The sequence below is a fragment of the Benincasa hispida genome, chromosome 10, assembly GCF_027475165.1.
Source record: "Benincasa hispida cultivar pf3 chromosome 10, pf3_genome.v1.1, whole genome shotgun sequence".
Classification (NCBI taxonomy): Eukaryota; Viridiplantae; Streptophyta; class Magnoliopsida; order Cucurbitales; family Cucurbitaceae; genus Benincasa; species Benincasa hispida.
In genome coordinates, this window is record NC_143487.1 from 23,627,796 (window position 1) to 23,646,709 (window position 18,914).

The following is an 18,914-nucleotide window of genomic DNA, read 5'->3' on the forward strand; positions in this document are numbered from 1 at the left end:
ACACTTGGTATGACTTTGTCCAAAAGATATACATGTCACACAATGTGTGACCATTGTGTTCCATATTTTAAGTCTTATTAGTTGCCTACTTATTTTAGATCTATGGTTACTGTCTATCTTTTTTATTTTATTTATATATTTTTTGTTCATCCTTCCTTTTACATGGTTTTTCTTTATTGTTGTTAAAAAAGATTAAGGAACTAAAATGTGTAATGAAAAATCAAAGAAATGAGGTAAAAAATAGAGAGTAGCATACCTTGAGGAAAGAACGAGAGTTTCTCGTTTGTGCTTTAGAAGAAAATCAGTAAAGAGAAAAGGAAAAAGACCAATAAAAAAGAACCTGTTAAGAAGAATATCAGCTAAACAGAGTCAAATGGTATTAGACATCGATTTTACCGAGCTAACAAGTAATAAAAGAAAATAAAAGATTAATCTATTTCTAATCATATTAGAAATAATTCAACATAGGTCTAGGTGAATAATTTTAAATCATTTAAAATTATTTGAAACTTGAGTTTGCATGCAACTCTCGATTATAGATTTTAATTTTAATCATTAAACTTAGAATACTTATAAAATTAATGAAATAATTAAAACCTATAATCATGCATCTACTAACATTAATTAAATATAACACTTATATTTACTAAGTAATGTTATGCTCAATGCAATTGCATTTTTATTATATATAATATAATACTGATATTATAAACTAATGAAAAAAAATAGCGTATCCATCATATAAACCATATAATATAGCTTTTATATCATATATTATAAATTTTATACTATGCATGGACAGATTAAATATGCATGCAATCATATAATACAACATTTATATTCAATATGATGTATGAGCATGCTTATTATATCATGCAACTATATAATAAAACAAAATATGATGCATGATAAAATGTTTATCCAATGGTGAGATTTTAAACTATATAGCATACATTATGCAATATATGAAAAATTAATCATGTATTATATGTAAAATTAATTAAACAACGAAATTGGACAAAAAAATTGGCACTCCTAAGAATTAATTAAATTAATATAACAACTATATTAATTTAATTAATTAAAAAAAATAAATTTCACAAAATATGAAAAAAAAAAAAAAGAAAAATAACAGTAGTTGCTCCACGTCCACCTCGAACCCAAGATCTCCAAGTCGCTGAGCACACGCGCGTGAATGCCTCAAAACATTGTGACACTTGACTAGAGCGTAACTACCTGGTCTGGAAAAAATCCTAGCATAATTATGCTCGGCTGGAGCGTAACGACGCTGGTGTGGAAAAATTCCAACATAATTACACTCATATGGAGCATTGCAATGCTTGCCCTTCTATGCTATAGCGTAAAGGGTAGCGTTGCAACGCTCTCCCCTTACGCTCTCACACATAATGAAATTTCTTGCTTTAAACCAGTCCATTCTTGCTCTCTCAGCAATACTTACATGATGATTGACACAGATTATAGATTTAATAGCATGAATTAAATGTCCAAAACAACTGGCCCTTACAACTTTAAATGATTTAAAGCAGTAAATCTAAGTGCCAATTTTTGAAAACATCCAATTTGCAAACTACATCCACAATTTAGGACAAAACCCAACAATTCTCTGATTTTGATTTCCAAAAAGAAATTCAGAGACACGACCTGACTCTGATATCAATTGAAGGAATGAAATTCCCACAGCGAAAGCGAATGATTGCCTATGTATCAATAAAATTTATTTTGGAATAACTTAAAATAGAGAATAATGATAGGTTTTTAAAGGTTGTATATTTTCTATATTAATTTCCCCAAAAATTTGTTGGATATTTTCTTTAAATACTAATTTTATAGGTAAAATGGTCCCCGAGGCATTTTTGGAGTCATTACAAGAAAATTGGGCCAACAAGATCAAAGATAACCAAGAAAATCAACAAATTGAAGAGAATCGAGTAAACACCAAGAATGCCATTGAGTAAGGCTCTTGGATCATCGACCATCGAGTATTTAGAAGAATACTATCGTGTATAATCGAATAAGGACTGTTGAGTATTCTACCATCGAGCCATCGAGTACCAGTAAATATCATCGAGTAATCAACTATCGAGTCATCGAGTTTTTTTCTTATTCATTCTTCATTGAGTTAAAGTAATCAAGCAAAGTACATCCAACATCGAGCATCGAGTAATCTATCATCGTACATCAAGGATCGAGTATGAAACAGAAATCTCGCTTTTTAAACTACAGAAAACTCGATGCATTCATTTTTTTTTTCCGGGTTTTGACGCAATTCATCCCCGCACCCCATGACGCTTTGTTGTTGGTATAAATGAGTTTAGTTCTTCAGCAAAAATGAGAGAGATGTCATTTTTAGATCAGATATAATTTTTTAGAAAAAATCCATCATTCTCTAGAGAGAAACTTCAAAGAAAAGAAACCCATTTTTTTAGAGAGACTTCGATTTCTAAGAGCGATTCTTGTAATTTTCTGCGAGATTCAGTCAATTTATACTCAGACTTGATATGCAACCATCAATGGATTTCTTGAAGAATTTCATCATCCATGAGTAGGTAATTCTTTTTATTGGAGAATTATGTAAATTGGCATTTTCTTGAGGCTTTTCTTGAATTTTCTTTCATGTAATTACTTTCTTTGGAATGTTTTTGTTGAGATTTAGAATTAAATTGATTATGATTGAATTGAAAACTCAAGATTAATTAAAAAAATTTATGCAAAAATTGCATGGTTCTATAATTATAATTGCAAGAATTATTAGTCTTGATAGAAAATGTGGACTTCTTTTCCTCTTTTCTTCAAAGAATCTATTAATTCAGAACATTCATGCAATCAAACTTGAATTTTCAGTCTTTTGATTTCAAGATTGAAATAGTTAAGAAAATCTATGAGTTTAATGAATTTAGGAATTAATTGTGAAATGTCTTTAGGAAACAATTAAGACCTAGATTAGGGTTAATTATGAAATTAGCTAATTAGGGCATTAGGAATTTATTCTAATGAACTATTAAATAATCTAATTTCATATTTCTTTGTTAAGTCAATGATAGAATGACCTAGTTTACATAAAATCCCCAAGATTTCATTCAATTGAATCTTATCTCAAATCTCTCTTATTTCTTTCATCAATAAATTTGCTATATCAACTTTTTTCTTTTTAATTAGTTAGTTTTTAGTTCTTAAAACGAATAACCCCCATTTAATCTTTTGCATTTTAGAATTCAAGTAGTCTATTTTTAGGCCAATTAATTGTAGTTCTTTTGGGATCGACCTCTTACTTTTGCTATAACTACGTATTAGTTCTAGTTGTAGTTAGAGTTTTATAAATTTAATTTGTTTTGGGTAGATAGAATTAAGGACATCTATTTCACTTCAAACAAATTGGCGTCGTTACCGGGGAACCGAGAAATTGGCCTTTTAGAATTTGAATTCCTTTTAAAAAATAAAAAAATAAAAAATAGTAGGTTTTAAGCTTTCCTTTTGTGTATGACCCGCTCCTCGCGGAGGTTACTTTGTGATTTTATTTTAGATACCGACCACGAGGAGAGAAGATTACGAAGGGAAAGAGCTAGAAGAGAGCAAGAATAATTTGAAAAGTTAGATCAAGAAGAAGAACAACCACAACCAAACATCATGGACGAAGCAAGAGAACAAACTTTGCATGAGTTAGAACCGGATTATGATCAACCTCTTTGTATCATGTACCCGAAGACAACTGTCCCATTTGAACTCAAACCGGGGCTAGTACATTTACTTCCTACTTTCAGAGGGAAACCCGACGAAGACCCTCACAGGCACATGAAGGAGTTCCACCTTATTTGTGACGGAATGCGTCTTCATGGAATGACATAAGAGCAGCTCAACCTTAGAGCCTTCCCCTTCTCTTTGAAGGATGTGGCTAAGGATTGGCTATACTACCTACCGACGGGTTCTATTACTATGTGGAGTGGGTTAAAAAAGAAAGTTTTAGAAAAATTCTTTCTGACATCCAAAGCTCATAACATAAGAAAAAAAATATGGTATAAAACAAAGTGTAGGAGAGTCTTTGTATGAATATCGGGAAAGTTGCAAATAGTTATGTGCATCTTTTCCAGACCATCAAATTTCTGAGCAATATCTAAAACAATATTTCTATTTAGGTTTACTTCCGTCTGAGAGAAGCAATATAGATGCGGTCGTCGGTGGAGCTCTAGCAAACAAAACATCAACCGAAGCGAGCCAACTCATATCAACCATGGCGGAGAACTCCCAGAATTTTTGAACAAGGACTCTTGATAACTCTGTTGTTCAATCTAGTGAAGTAAGTGAGCTTAGATCACAAGTATCTAATCTAGTTTCTCTTTTTACTCAGATAGCACAAGGAGGTCTTCCTCAAGTCAAACCGTGCGGGGCGTGTGGATTATTCGGACACACTTCCGAGGCTTACCCACAAGTCCAAGTCAATGTCATTAGTAGACTTTAGAGAAAATACGACCTCTATGGGCAAACTTATAACCAAGAATATAGAGATCATCCCAATTTCAAGTGGGGATCTCAAGGGCAATTTGAGAACCGGAATCCACCATCTTCCTCAAGCTCCTCAGGTATGTCTCTAGAAGACGTAGTGAAAACCTTTGTTAACCATTCATTAAAATTTCAACAGGAACTCCACAATTTGTAAAAGGACAACATTCAGCATCATCAAGAAACCAAATAACTTCAACAAAACACAAAATCCTTTCAACAAGAGACTAGATAAGGCTTCTTAAACTTGGGCACACAAATCACACAACTTGCAACTGTGATAAGAATGCTTCCCGCTCAATCGGAGCATGCAAATGTAAGCGCAATCACTCTAAGAAGTGGTAAGGAAATCCTCTCTTCTTCTCAAGATGCAAACCTGGTTCAATCTTCTCCCAAGAACCAAGAAAAGATAATGAAAGAACAAGAGAGTAAGGTAAGTGAACAAAAAAAGACTCCTATTTTTCCTGAGGTATGTGATTACTCTCCTTCTAAAGTAGAGTCGTATATACCCAAGGCACCATTCCCTAGTAGATTAGCAAGACCTAAGGTAGAAGATGTTGACCATGAGCTAATTGAGATGTTAAAAAAGGTACAAATTAATATCCATTTGCTTAATGCTATTCAACAAATACCTAGGTATGCTAAATTTTTAAAAGACTCGTGTACTAAGAAAAGAAAAGGGAAGGAAGAGGAGAGAATAACTATTAGTAAGAATGTCTTTGCTTTGCTTAAAAAAGATATGCCTAAAAAATTAGAGATCCGGGAATATTTACCTTACCATGCAAAATAGGAGATAGAATTATCACTCATGTCATGCTAAACCTAAGTGCATCAATAAATGTCATGCCTTTTCATGTCTATGAAGATCTCAAATTGAATGGCCTACAAAAAACAAATGTTTGCATATAACTAGCGGATAGGTTATATATTCAATCCCTAGGCATTGTAGAAGATGTTTTGTTGAGAGTCAGAGAATTAATCTTTCCTGTTGATTTTTACATTTTAAAAATGGATGAACCACACTCTACTTCTTCCTCTAACATTCTACTTGGTAGGCCCTTCATGAAAACTGCAAAAACAAGAATAGACGTAGATAAAGGGTCTTTATCATTAGAATTTAATGGAGAGGTAATATCTTTCAACATTTATGATGCCATGAAATTCCCTAAAGAATAGCTATCTCTTTGTTCAATAGATACATGCAATATGTTTGATGAATTGTTATTTTCAATTGATGAAAATTTGGATTGTTTGGTTGCTCCCTCCATTGATGACTCTTTGATGACTCTTTCTTTACTTCAAATGATTTTTATTTGAATGATAATCCCTCTAATGATGATGTTGTGGAATCTCAGGTACAAAGAATCGAGAACCTCAGGTATGTTTTCCTAGGAGAAGAAAAAGCCTTTCTTGTGATCATATCTGGAGAACTCACATCTTCTCAGGAAAGTTCACTAGTAGAAACATTGAAGGACCACAAGAAAGTGATTGGTTGGACTTTAGAAGGTATCAAGGGGATAAGCCCTTTCCTTTGCATGCACAGAATCATTCTAGTGAACGAAGATAAGGAAACCGTTCAACCTCAAAGAAGACTAAATCCAACCATTAAGGAAAATGTTCATAAAGAAATCCTCAAGCTATTAGAAGCCGGTATAATTTACTTAGTCCCAGACAGTCAATGGGTAAGTCCAATACACGTGGTACCGAAGAAGACTGGCATGACCATTGTGAAAGATGAAAAAGGTGAGATGATCCCTATGAGAGTGCAAAACGGTTGGAAAATTTGTATAGACTTCAGGAAACTCAACGAATTAACAAAAAAGGATTATTTTCCTATACCTTTTATTGATCAAATGGTTGAATGGTTAGTCGAAAAGCCATATTTTTGTTTTCTTGATGGTTTTTCTGGATCTTATCAAATACCTATAGCACAGGAAGACCAAGAAAAGACTACTTTTAGTTGTACTTATGGTACCTATGCATTTAAAATAATACCATTTGGGCTATGTAATGCCTCAGGTACGTTTCAAAGGTGCATGATGAGCATATTCTCTGATTATGTAGAAAAGTGCATAGAAATTTTCATGGAAGACTTCACTGTGTATGGTAATTTTCTCGAAGATTGTTTGCACAATTTGAGTTTGATCTTGAAAAGATGCATAGAAACAAATTTGGTTTTGAATTATGAAAAATGTCACTTTATGGCTTCTCATGGAATAGTGTTAGGGCACCTTGTATCTTCTAAAGGCATAGAAGTTGATAAGGCTAAGACAAATGTCATAGTTAACCTTCCCTATCCTGAAAATATTAAGGAAGTCCACTCTTTTCTTGGTAGTGCAGGGTTCTACAGAAGGTTCATCAAGGACTTTTTAAAAATTGCATGCCCCCTATTAAGCCTTCTTTAACAAGATGTTGTATTCGATTTCACTAAAGAATGCAAGGAAGCTTTTGACACACTTAAGGAGAAGTTGACATCAACTCCAATCCTTCAACCACCCTAATGGGACATACCATTTGAAATCATGTGTGATGCTAGCAACCTAGTAGTGGGGGCAGTATTAGGACAAAGAGTTGACAAGAAATACCATGTGATCTGTTGCGCATCTAGAACACTCAGTTCATCTCAAATCAATTATTCAATAACATAAAAAGAATTTCTCTCTATAATTTTTGCTTTGGATAAGTTTAGATCTTATGTTCTTGATTTTTCAATAATCATTTATATTGATCATATTGCTCTTAGGTACCTAACGATAAAGAAAGAATCAAAGCCCAGACTTGTCAGATGGATTCTCCTTTTACAAGAGTTCAACATAACCATCAAGGATAGAAAATGATCCAAAAGTTCAATGTGACCATCTTAAGTCGAATCAAGCAAGAAGAAGAACTAATACCTATTAGAGAAGACTTTCCAGATGAACATCTTTTCAAGGTGTCTACTTTCTTACCATGGTACGTTGACATGGTAAACTACCTTGTTACAGGTAAGTTTCCTCTTAACATGTCTTGGTCTAGAAAGTCTAAACTAAAAAGCGACTCTAAATACTATGTGTAGGATCCTTCTTATTTATGAAAAATTTGTTCTTGTCAAATCATTAAGAGATGTGTCCCTAACAAAGAATTTGAGTTTGTTTTATTATTTTTCCATGAACAAGCATGTGGAGGTCATTTCAGTCCTAAATGAATCGCTAGAAAAATTTTAGATTCAGGACTATTCTGGGATACTCTTTTTGCCAATTCGTATGCTTATTGTAAATCTTGTGAAAGGTATCAAAAATCTAGATCTTTGTTTGCGAAATATTTGACATTTGGGTTTTAGATTTCATGGGTCCATTTCCTTCTTCATTTGGATACTTGTATATTTTACTTGCGGTTGATTATGTTTCCAGGTGGGTCGAAGCAATCCTCACTAGAAAAAATGATTAATCTATTATTTCAAAATTTCTTAAAAATAACATCTTTTCTAGATTTGAAATTCCTAAAGCCATTATAAGTGATCAAGGAACACATTTTTGTAATAGGACCATAGAAGTATTGTTGAGAAAATACGGAGTTCACCACCATGTAACAATCCTGTATCATCCTCAAACAAATGGCTAAGTGGAAATCTCAAATAGAGAAGTGAAAAACATTTTAGAAAAGACTGTGAACCTGAAAAGAAAAGATTGGAGTTCCAAACCTAATGATGCGTTTTGGGCTTACAGAACCACTTTTAAGACACCTTTAGGTACAATCCCATATAGAATTTTATATGGCAAGGCATGCCATCTTCCAATAGAGGTTGAACACAAAATGTATTGGGCGGTGAAACAATGTAATTTGAATCTAGCCCAAGTAAAAAAGGAAAGACTCCTAGAGCTACAACAATTAGAAGAGTTGAGACAAAAAGCTTATGAAAATTCAAAAATTTACAAGGAGAAAACAAAATCTTTTCATGACAAAGGTTTAATTAAAAAAGACTTCAAAATTGGACAAAAGATTTTGCTTTACAATTCTAGATTACAATTGATGCTTGGAAAGCTCAAGTCCAAGTGGCTAGGTTCTTTTAAAATTACTAACGTTTTATCTTATGGCACAGTTGAAATAAAAAAAGAGGAAAAATCTTCAAGGTGAACGGGCACGGACTCAAAATCTACAAGGAAGGGCATGTAAACCAAGTCGAATTGGGTTTGCGTTTAGCTAATCCCTCATATACATTACACCCCTCTTCACCAACATGAGCAAACGATGCTAAAAATTTGCAAAAATAGGACAATTTTTTTTTTCTTTCTTCCTTTTCTCATTTTTCATTTTTTTTCTTTCTTTCTTATTTTTAGCATTTCAAATAAATAGAATAATTGATTTTTTTTCTTTTTCTTTTTCTTTGTAGTTTATCTCAATAAAAGAAAAATGAGCCCTGGAATTTTTTTATAAAAAAAACAAAAAAAAAAAGAAAGAAAATTTTCTCTCAAAGCAAATAAACAATTTATAACAAAACCAGGGAAGTTTCTCTCTACATCTCTTCCTTTTTGTTTTCTTGAATACATTTGCTTATTCTAAACATTGAGGACAATATTTCATCTTTAAGTTGGGGGTGGGTAAACATTGCATGTTTTTAGTATTCTCATGTTTTTATTCTTTTGAGTATTCTTTGATTAGCTCTAAAAATAACTTCCTAAAATTTTTTGCATGTCTTTAATAGATTGTTGAGTACTTAGATTGATTACATAGATTTTGCTATATCCGAATAAATTTGAGGCTCTGATTCATCTTGATGGTATAATTTTTATTCTTTGAAAAAACATGTCTATTAAATTCTTTATTCTCTAAAATACTATTTTTTTCCTTGAATGCAATAAAATCATAATTGAATAAATTCATGTTTGCACATTCAAGAATCACGTTCTCTTGATTCTATGCATCATCTGTTTTTATTCAATCTCTTGATTCTTATTCATGAAATTTTGATAGCGCACTCTTTCAAGTAAGGATACAAACAAAATTTTAGACCTTCAAAGTTTTTCAAACAAAAAATTGAAACTCATTTTTCAAAAGAAACTTTTTTTTTTCCTTTTAACTTTATAAAAAAAATTGAAGTCTTTAGATTTATTTAGAACCTTTAAACTCTTAGAAATGTCATATCTACTTAATTTTCTTTGTTACCTCGATAGGAAAAACTTTAGTCTAAAAACAACCATCTTGTTTTAGGGGCAAGCTTGAGGAATAAAAATGATCTAGTGTATAAAAAATTGCTAGCACAAAAAAAAAAAAAAAGCAAGCTTGTGAATTGACACAGCAATTTAACATAACCTTCACTAATGTATGTGTGTGTATGGGTAGAGGTGAAAAGACCTACCTTCATCGTGTTTCTGTTAGGGACCGCGAGAAAAGAGTGATAAGTTTTCGACGGTGCAAGTATGAAAGCTATCCCTCTAAATAAAAGAAATGTCAATTATGTTTAGTGTGTGTGAGTTTAAAAAAAAAAAAGAGCACTCTTGTATTAAAATTGCCTCTATCCAATGCAAATTAGGTATATGATAGATCGATAATCGGGCCAGTGCAGGACAAAGAGGAATTGAAAGTTGGATGTCTCATTTCTATTAGTTTAGGCCTTTAAGTAAACTAAAACTGGGTAGTCTTTTCTTTTACGAATTTGCAAGAAAAAAACCTTTGTTTTTCAAAATAACCTTCAACCATTTGTTAGCAAAACTTTGAATTTCTAAATGCTTGTTTATATCCTTACTTCCTCGATTGTTGAGAAAAGAGATGAGAATCAATTTATTATGTACAAAAACTTGAATATATAGATCATTTGGATGTGAAGATAAAAATGTACCAACTTGAATTTGCTAATCTTGAATAAACAATGAAACTTTGAATAAACAATTCATATTTTTACTTGAATGTTTGCATATTTCTAGTTTAAACTTGCTCGGAATGACCAAGAGCTAAGTTGGGGATGTTTTGATAGGCTTTTAAGGGATGTATATTTTCTATGTTAATTTTCCCAAAATTTGGTTGAATATTTGCTTTAAATGCTAATTTTGTAGGTAAAATGGTGCCCAAGGTATTTTTGGAGTCATTACAAGAAAATCGGGCCAAAAAGATCAAAGATAAGCAAGAAAATCAATAGATTGAAGAGAATCGAGTAAATACCCATAATGCCATTGAGTAAGATTGTTGGATCATCGACCATCGAGTATTTAGCATAATACTATCGTGTATAATCGAATAAGGATTGTCGAGTATTCTACCATCAAGCCATCGGATACTAGCAAATATCATCGAGTAATCAACTATCGAGTCATCAAGTTTCTTCTTATTCATTCTTCATCGAGTTAAAGTTATCAAGAAAAGGACATCCAGCATCAAGCATCGAGTAATCTATCATTGTGCATCGAGGATTGAGTATGAAACAAAAATCTTGCTTTTTAAACTGTAGAAAACTCGATGCGTTCATTCTTTTTTCCAAATTTTGACGTGATTCATCACTGCACCTCACGATGCTTTGTTGCTGGTATAAATGAGTTTAGTTCTTTAGCAAAAAGGAGAGAGATATCATTTTTAGATCATTTCTTTTTAGAGAAAATCCATCATTCTTTAGAGAGAAACTTTGAAGAAGAGAAACCCATTTTTTTAGAGAGAGACTTCGATTTCCAAGAACGATTCTTGTCATTTTTTGTGAGATTCAGTCGATTTATACTCAGACTTGTATCAATATACAACCATCAATGGATTTCTTGAAGAATTTTATCATCCATGAGTAGGTAAATTTTTTTCTTGGGGAATAATGTAAATTGGCATTTTCTTGAGGCTTTTCTTGAATTTTCTTTCATGTAATTTCTTTCTTTTGAATGTTTTTGCTGAAATTTAGAATTATTGATTATGATTGAATTGACAACTCAAGATTAATTAATTTTTTAATGCAAAAATTACATGGTTCTATAACAAAATTATAGTTATAATTGCAAGAATTAGTAGTCTTGATAGAAAATGTGGACTTCTTTTCCTCTTTTCTTCAAAGAATCTATTAATTCAGAACATTCATGCAATCAATCTTGAATTTTCAATCTTTTGATTTCAGGATTGAAATAGTTAAGAAAACCCATGAGTTTAATGCAATTTAGGGATTAATTGTGAAATATTTTTAGGAAGCAATTAAGACCTAGATTAGGGTTAATTGTGAAATTAGCTAATTAAGGCATTAGAAATTTATTCTTAATGAACTATTAAATAATCTAATTGCATGATTCTTTACTAAGTCAATGATAGAATTGGCTAGTTTACATAAAATCCCCAAGATTTCATTCAATTGAATCTTATCTCACAATCTCTCTTATTACTCTCATTAATAATTTTGCATTATCAATTCTTTTCCTTTTACTTAGATTTTAGTTCTCCCTTCCCCCCCCCCCCCCCCCCCAAAAAAAAAAAAAAAAATTCAATTAACGACACCTATTTCACTCCAAACAAAGAACAAAACAAAGGATAAAGAGCAACTTGATCTAAGCTTGCTTCCTAACGTACAAAGAGGAAATTGAAAAAGAAAACACTTAGCCTTGAAGAAAAAACGATCTTCACGTATCCTCTCCTTGAATGTCACGAATTCTTCTCCACTTCTCATGAACTCTTCTTCAACGAACACAACAATGTCACAAGAACACTTGGACACCAACACTAAAGTCTTCCTCTCTATTCTCAAGGTGAGAATCAAGGAAGAGTTGTGTACCTGCCTTAGTAACTTTGGTGAGGGAAAACGAAATTCTTGAGAGAATTTTATAGAGGAAGAAGAATAGACCCTACAAAGAAAAAAAAAACTCAATCAGTGTTTTTCACGTACATCTTAACTTAACTACCCCTTTGTAATGTGTATATGAGAGAGATGAGGGGAGTTATTTCCATAACTCCCTTGGAGTTATTTTACTTTTAAATTTAATTATATTAAAACTAATAATATAATTAAAACAAACCATATCTTATATCATACATAGTATAACCTATAGTTTATATTATATCATATATAATATAAACTAACTTTATGATATATAATATAAACTAACTTTATATTTTATCATATAACCTATAGTTTTAATATGAATCATATTTATATTAATTTTAACCTATAGTTTTTATATGAATCTCATTCATATAATTAATATTTTAATCATATTCAAATATTTATCTCTCTCAATAAACTTTGTATTATAATGTATTCATATACATTATATTAAGTGCATCACATACAATTAATTCTCTTTAATTAATTTGAAAAATTCAAATTAATCCAAAATTATTGATACTCATTAAATCCTTATTGAACTAACAAGGGGATGTTATGGATTTATAGATTAGAAGCCCCAATGATATGGGATTAATTAATTAAACTCTTTAATTAAATTAATCAATATTCATTAATTGTTGGACACTCCACTAAAGACGACAACCACATTCTTCACACTATAGATATATTTTTGTGTCCATTGGATATAACCAATCAATAGTAAGTTGACCCTTCATAAATTGCTCGGTCGGGTCAAAATAATCGTTTCACCCTATAGTTACATCTAACTCCTTTAAGTACCACTGATCCCTCTAATGAACAATTAGTCATAGTCCAACTATAACTAGGCCCCTCTCTGGCCAATAAGAGGGTGAGGTGCCTCATTGTTGAAGACTTGGAATCAACCCTTAAGGGAGAAACTCATCTACTTACCCTAACAACGGAAAGGAATGAATTTCAGCTTGTGTAATTGTATTCCCAACTCCCCCACTTGGACGAATCTCTAAAATGATAGGCATATTGAGTCGACGAATCTGACCTCTCACTCATACAGATCAAATGATCGGTTCTATAGAAAAAAGTTCACAACTCACTCAAGATTAAGACCAAGTCACCTATGGTCATCCTAGTAAAATGTAAGTCTCTTCAAGTAACGATACTACAAAGAAAGACCAATCATTTTGTGGTCTGGTCTTATACAAACTCTTTGTATATGATACCTCACTCACATATCTCCATATGAACAATTAGGATCAGATCATTTGTAACACTTTACAACAATTGTAATAATTACAAAGTGGGTTGTATCCGTAGTATCACCAAGATAAGGTATCCAGCCTTATCCATCTACTATAGATCGTTCAGGTTATTACTTAAACATGATCTACTTGTATGCCACCACATGCATGTTAAGCAACATGAAACAACTTAGGATCTTAGTTTATTGGTTTTGGGTTAATGTAGACTAAATGTCCAAGAAAATAACACGTATTTTATTAAGTAAATAATTCAATGTACAAATAATTTGTAAACTACGAAACCCCGAGTTTTAGGACATCAACCTCAACAATCTCCCACTTGTCCTAAAGCTAGTGAGTGTATAAATACAGAGTGTAAAAAAAGTAAAATACACAAAACAATAAACTCGGGCATACAATACATATCCAGTAACATCTCTCACTTGCCCTAATCTAGATGATACATGTCTCGCAGACCCAGACTCTCCAAGTGACCCTCAAACACTTTAGTCATGAGAGTCCTTGTAAATGGATCAACAACACTATGCTCTAAAGCGATATTCGTGACGATCATGTCCCCTCGATGCACAATCTCTTAGATGTGATGATATTTGCACTCAATATGCTTCCCTCTCTTGTGGCTCCTAGGCTCCCAGGAATTTGCCACAACACCACAATTATCACGATAAAAGATGACCTATTTTGACATGTCAAGAACAACTTCCAGATCTTTCAAAAACTTCCTGAGCCATACAACCTCTTTGGCAACTTCAAAAAGCCACCGCATATTGTACCTCCATGGTTCAGTTAACAATGCACTCCAGACTACTGCTCCTCCATTAAGAGTGATCACTAATCCTTATGCGGATTTCCTAGAATCTCTATCAGCCTGAAAATCAGAGTCAATGTATCTTCTAAGGATCAAATCCTTAACATCATACACAAGCATGTGTCCCTCTTTTTCTAAAGATATTTGAGGATGGTTTTAACTACTGTCCAGTGATTTAATCCTGGATTGAACTAATATCTACTGACAATCTCCACTATAGCAAATGTCAGGTCTAGTACATAACTTTGCATAAATAAGGCTACCAATAACTGGTGCCATAGGGGATCTTCTTGAGGTGTCTTAGGACATTGTTCCTTAGACAATATAATTTCATGCCTAAAAGATAATAAATCCCTCTTGAAATTGTGCATCAAATATTTGACAAGCATCTTGTCAATATTAAATGCCTGAGACAAGCCTAGCGTTTTATTCTTACGATCCCTGATAATCTGATCCCTAAAACAAACTGCACCTTTCTCAAATCTTTCATTTGAAATTGGGCTGCTAACCACTATTTAACATCTGTCAGTGACCTACACCATGCCCAATGAGTAGGATATCCTTCAAATACGACACTAAGAAAGCTATTGAACTGTTGATGATTTTCTGGTAGACACAAGGCTCATCAACATTCTGGTTAAAGCCATAAGATTTGAGTGCAGTATAAATCTTATACTCCAAGATCAATATGCTTGTTTCAATCTATAAATGGTCAATTAAGCTTGCAAACCATTTGCTCTTGACCTTGTTTAATGGATCACTTTGGTTGTTGCATATAGATGGCTTCATCCTCCTCTTCAGTCCACTCGACTTCAGGCTTGAGTTTCATTTCACCTTTCTCATCAGCTACTTGAGGATGTGAATAGCCAACAATGATGGGATTCCAAGATTTGTTGTCTAGAGTTTTTAGCAAGGTTGTCATCCTTGCTTTCCAGTATGCATAGTTAGTTTCGTCTAATACAGGTGAATGTATGGTAAATCCTCCTTCCTTTACTCCTTCCATCAAGGAGTGATAGGATCACAACACTAGAGATAATGGTCACCCGCTTTGATACCAATTGAAAAAATGTAAGGAGGTGTCTACTGTAGGTTAACAATGTTACCTACAATGTTACAACATTCCATAGAACAATTACCAGAAATAATAAACATATAAATGAACACCAGAGATTGGTAACCCAGTTTGGTATAAAACACCTATGTCTTGGGGGTAGTGTGCTCAGAAAAGATAACTTTACTAATATCAATGATAATATCAATGATAAGCCATTAGAACGTAGTACTTATTTGTAATAGTTACGCGATTACAGTGACTCATGTACAACTCTATCACTCAACCGATCACCTAGGTTCTCCCTAGGTGTAAGATTCCCTCTTACGGTAACTTAGGTCCCCCCTAAATTGTAGTATCAGTGAAGAAAGTCTTAGACTCACTCTAAGACCAAGATTCCCTCTCTGCAAGACACAAGATCCCCTCAAGTCGTGAGACTCATTCTCATTTGAATCGTATCTTTCTTCCTAAGAACCAAGTCTCTTTTACTCGCTTGACTTAGGCTCCCCATAAGCTTGAAAATTCCTTCTCAAATGAATCTCGTCAGACAAGATGTGAGTTAACGTAAAGTATATCTCCAAGCAGTTCAACTCTTTCTTTTCTTTGCAATTGCAACCGAATACACACTATTGTATAACTCAGTGTTGCTCTAAAAAAAAACAAAACAGCCAACCAAGTCGAAAGACTAAATATCCTTTACATATGTGCAGTGGTTACATGGAAGATCGACCCTAACTTCCAAAACAGTCATACACTAGAAAAGGAAAGAATTGGCACATAATATTATAGAAGGACAGAACCCGATAAGGAAAGCATTTTACAGAATCTGCATTCCGTAGAACATCCCTTTGCTAGAAAACCACCAATGTAGAGATAATTCAAATAACATTTGTGACACTTAAACAAATATTACCAACCACATCATATCTAAAAAAACTTCCCCTTTAGCAATATTTTTTAAAACAGCGACAAAAACAGAATTAATCAATACGGGCATGCAATATTATTGAACCAATATATAACAATATGAGAGACCATTCATACAAATCACAACATTAGCAGAAAAAACAAAACCAAAAACCACCACAACAAAAACAACTAAGTCCAGATGAGAAAAACAAAAAACACAACCAACAACCATGGCCAACACCCATAAACTTCATCTCATATTCATATTCTACTTCTCCCCCTTTTCTACCATGCTTAAGAAAATGCTAAGAGGAGAAGTAGACAAGTAGTCATCAATAATCATCCACATCATCATCCTGTGCACTAGAGCTAGAAACTTTCTAGTTAGATCACTTTCAGTCACTGGAACATCAGTGTGAAACTTCCTATTACATTAATAAGCCGTAATAACTGTTAGAGGAGTTCCAAACTCTTTCTAGTCTGGTTTTAAGTGTTTACAAGGAATGGCAGACCTTGTTCCTTCAATTCAAGTTATTGTTCACATGCAAAGATTTCGATCCTTTCTTGCATTTGCTCTCTCCGTCCATTCATACTTTACCACTTGATTTTTCAACCTACCATTCTAAAATCCAAAAAATGGAGCAATTATCTCGCTTTAACTCACGGCCGAAACTTCATCTACCATTTTCCTTCTTAGTTCCTTCTTCCTCATATCTATAAGAAAACCTCTCTTCTTCTTGTTTCTCCATCACCAAACAAACCTCTTCTTGCATTACTCACAAAATCAGGCAAATGGCTTATAGAACTATACCTTCTCTGATACCTATCTTCCTCGTGATCCTTGAAATAACTGTAGAAGCAGTTGCAGCTCGTAGCTTTCACGAAAGGTCGAGCATTGATGACAATAAGAAACAGCGTCAGTGGCTGGTTGGATATGATGGGGGTCAATGTGCTCATTCCCGGCATTGGACGCATCACATTGTCACAATATAACAAAGGCAGCCACGGAGGAAGGCATGTGAATTCATATGGCATTAATCCAACTCCAAGACGTCGATATATTCCAGGTGGGGATGATAATTTCATTCCAAATCCAATTCAATCCCTGCCAATATTGGTGTTAAAGAGACATCCTATCCTTGAGTTCATCTAGCAATAATGATCAGAATAAGTCTTATTAATAACCCAATCCATCGACGGATAGATCGGGGCGCACCCAGCCAAAGAGAATCGTGGATAGACTGAGTCGCGGAGGAACGCACCTAGCCTTGATACGTCGACGACGCTCCGATCGCGTGCGGAAAGAACCCCATCGAAGTCGTCGATCTCCCGGGTGCAAAAGGGTTTCAGCGTTCAGATCTTATCGACGTCCAGCGCTACTTCAGCAGCAGATCTGATCGAAGCCCAACCTTCTGTGCACATCAGATCTGTCGACGGCGTCAAGACTCGACCATTCTTCACGGAAAACCCTCGAGTTCAAACAAGAAGCCGCGACGACTTCCTTGGCTCGACCAGCCGCGGCTTCATCGGCGGTGTCTCTGACCAGCAGCCTCCAGCGGTAGATCAACTGGTCCATTCTGACTGCAGTGGCGTCGGTCCTATCATGTTTCCGACGAACTCTCCGGCAGGTGTGAATGGGGTGTGTTCTGATGAGATTAAAAACATATTTCTTTTTCTTCAGCAACAACTCGCGGATTTTTGGTCAGTTCTTGGCACAAACTCACAAAGTGTTCAACCGGAGTCGTCCAATCTACAGCTATGCTCCGAGAACCTGGTAAACTCTTTCCATTCTTTACGTACTGCAAATTTGTTATCTGGATCAATGGGACATTCTACCGGAATTATTATTGGAGAAAAGTTGAATGGCCAAAATTATTTCTCTTGGTCGCAATCCATCAGAATGGCTCTGGAAGGAAGACAAAAATTTGGCTATCTAACTGGGGAGATACCCAAACCTGAACCTGGTAGCCCCCACGAACGCATCTGAAGAGCAGAAGATTCATTGCTATGATCAGTTCTGATGAGTAGCATGGAACCTCAAATTGGCAGACCGTTACTTTATCCTTGTTATGACAAGAAATGGACTTATGTCGTGAGATTATCTGGAAATGTTCACATGATGGGACGTAGTATTCCAAAATTGAGGAAGCTGATCGAGTGTATGATTTTCTAACTGGGTTAAATCCGAAGTTTGACGATGTTTTCAGCAAGATATTGGGCCAACGTCCTACACCGTCACTGATGGAGGTGTGCTCTGAAATACGCCTAGAAGAAGACAGGTCTACTGTAATGAATATTTCAGTAGTTACATCTGCTGCTTTTGCCACCAAGTCCTCCGGATCTGACAGTGACAAGAAACCTCTACCTGTTTGTGAGCATTGCAAAAAACAATGGCACATGAAAGACCAGTGCTGGAAGCTGCATGGAAAACCTCCAAATTACAAACGACGTCAGTCATAGGACAAGACTAGTCCTAGACAGCCTCTGGTCAGCGACTCGACGAATGTCAAGGCCTCGACTCCACTTCAAGCTGACAGTCAGAGTAACTTAAGCGCCGTCGGGGTCGATGCAATTGCACACTCAGGTACGACTTAATCCTTTAGTTTTATTAGC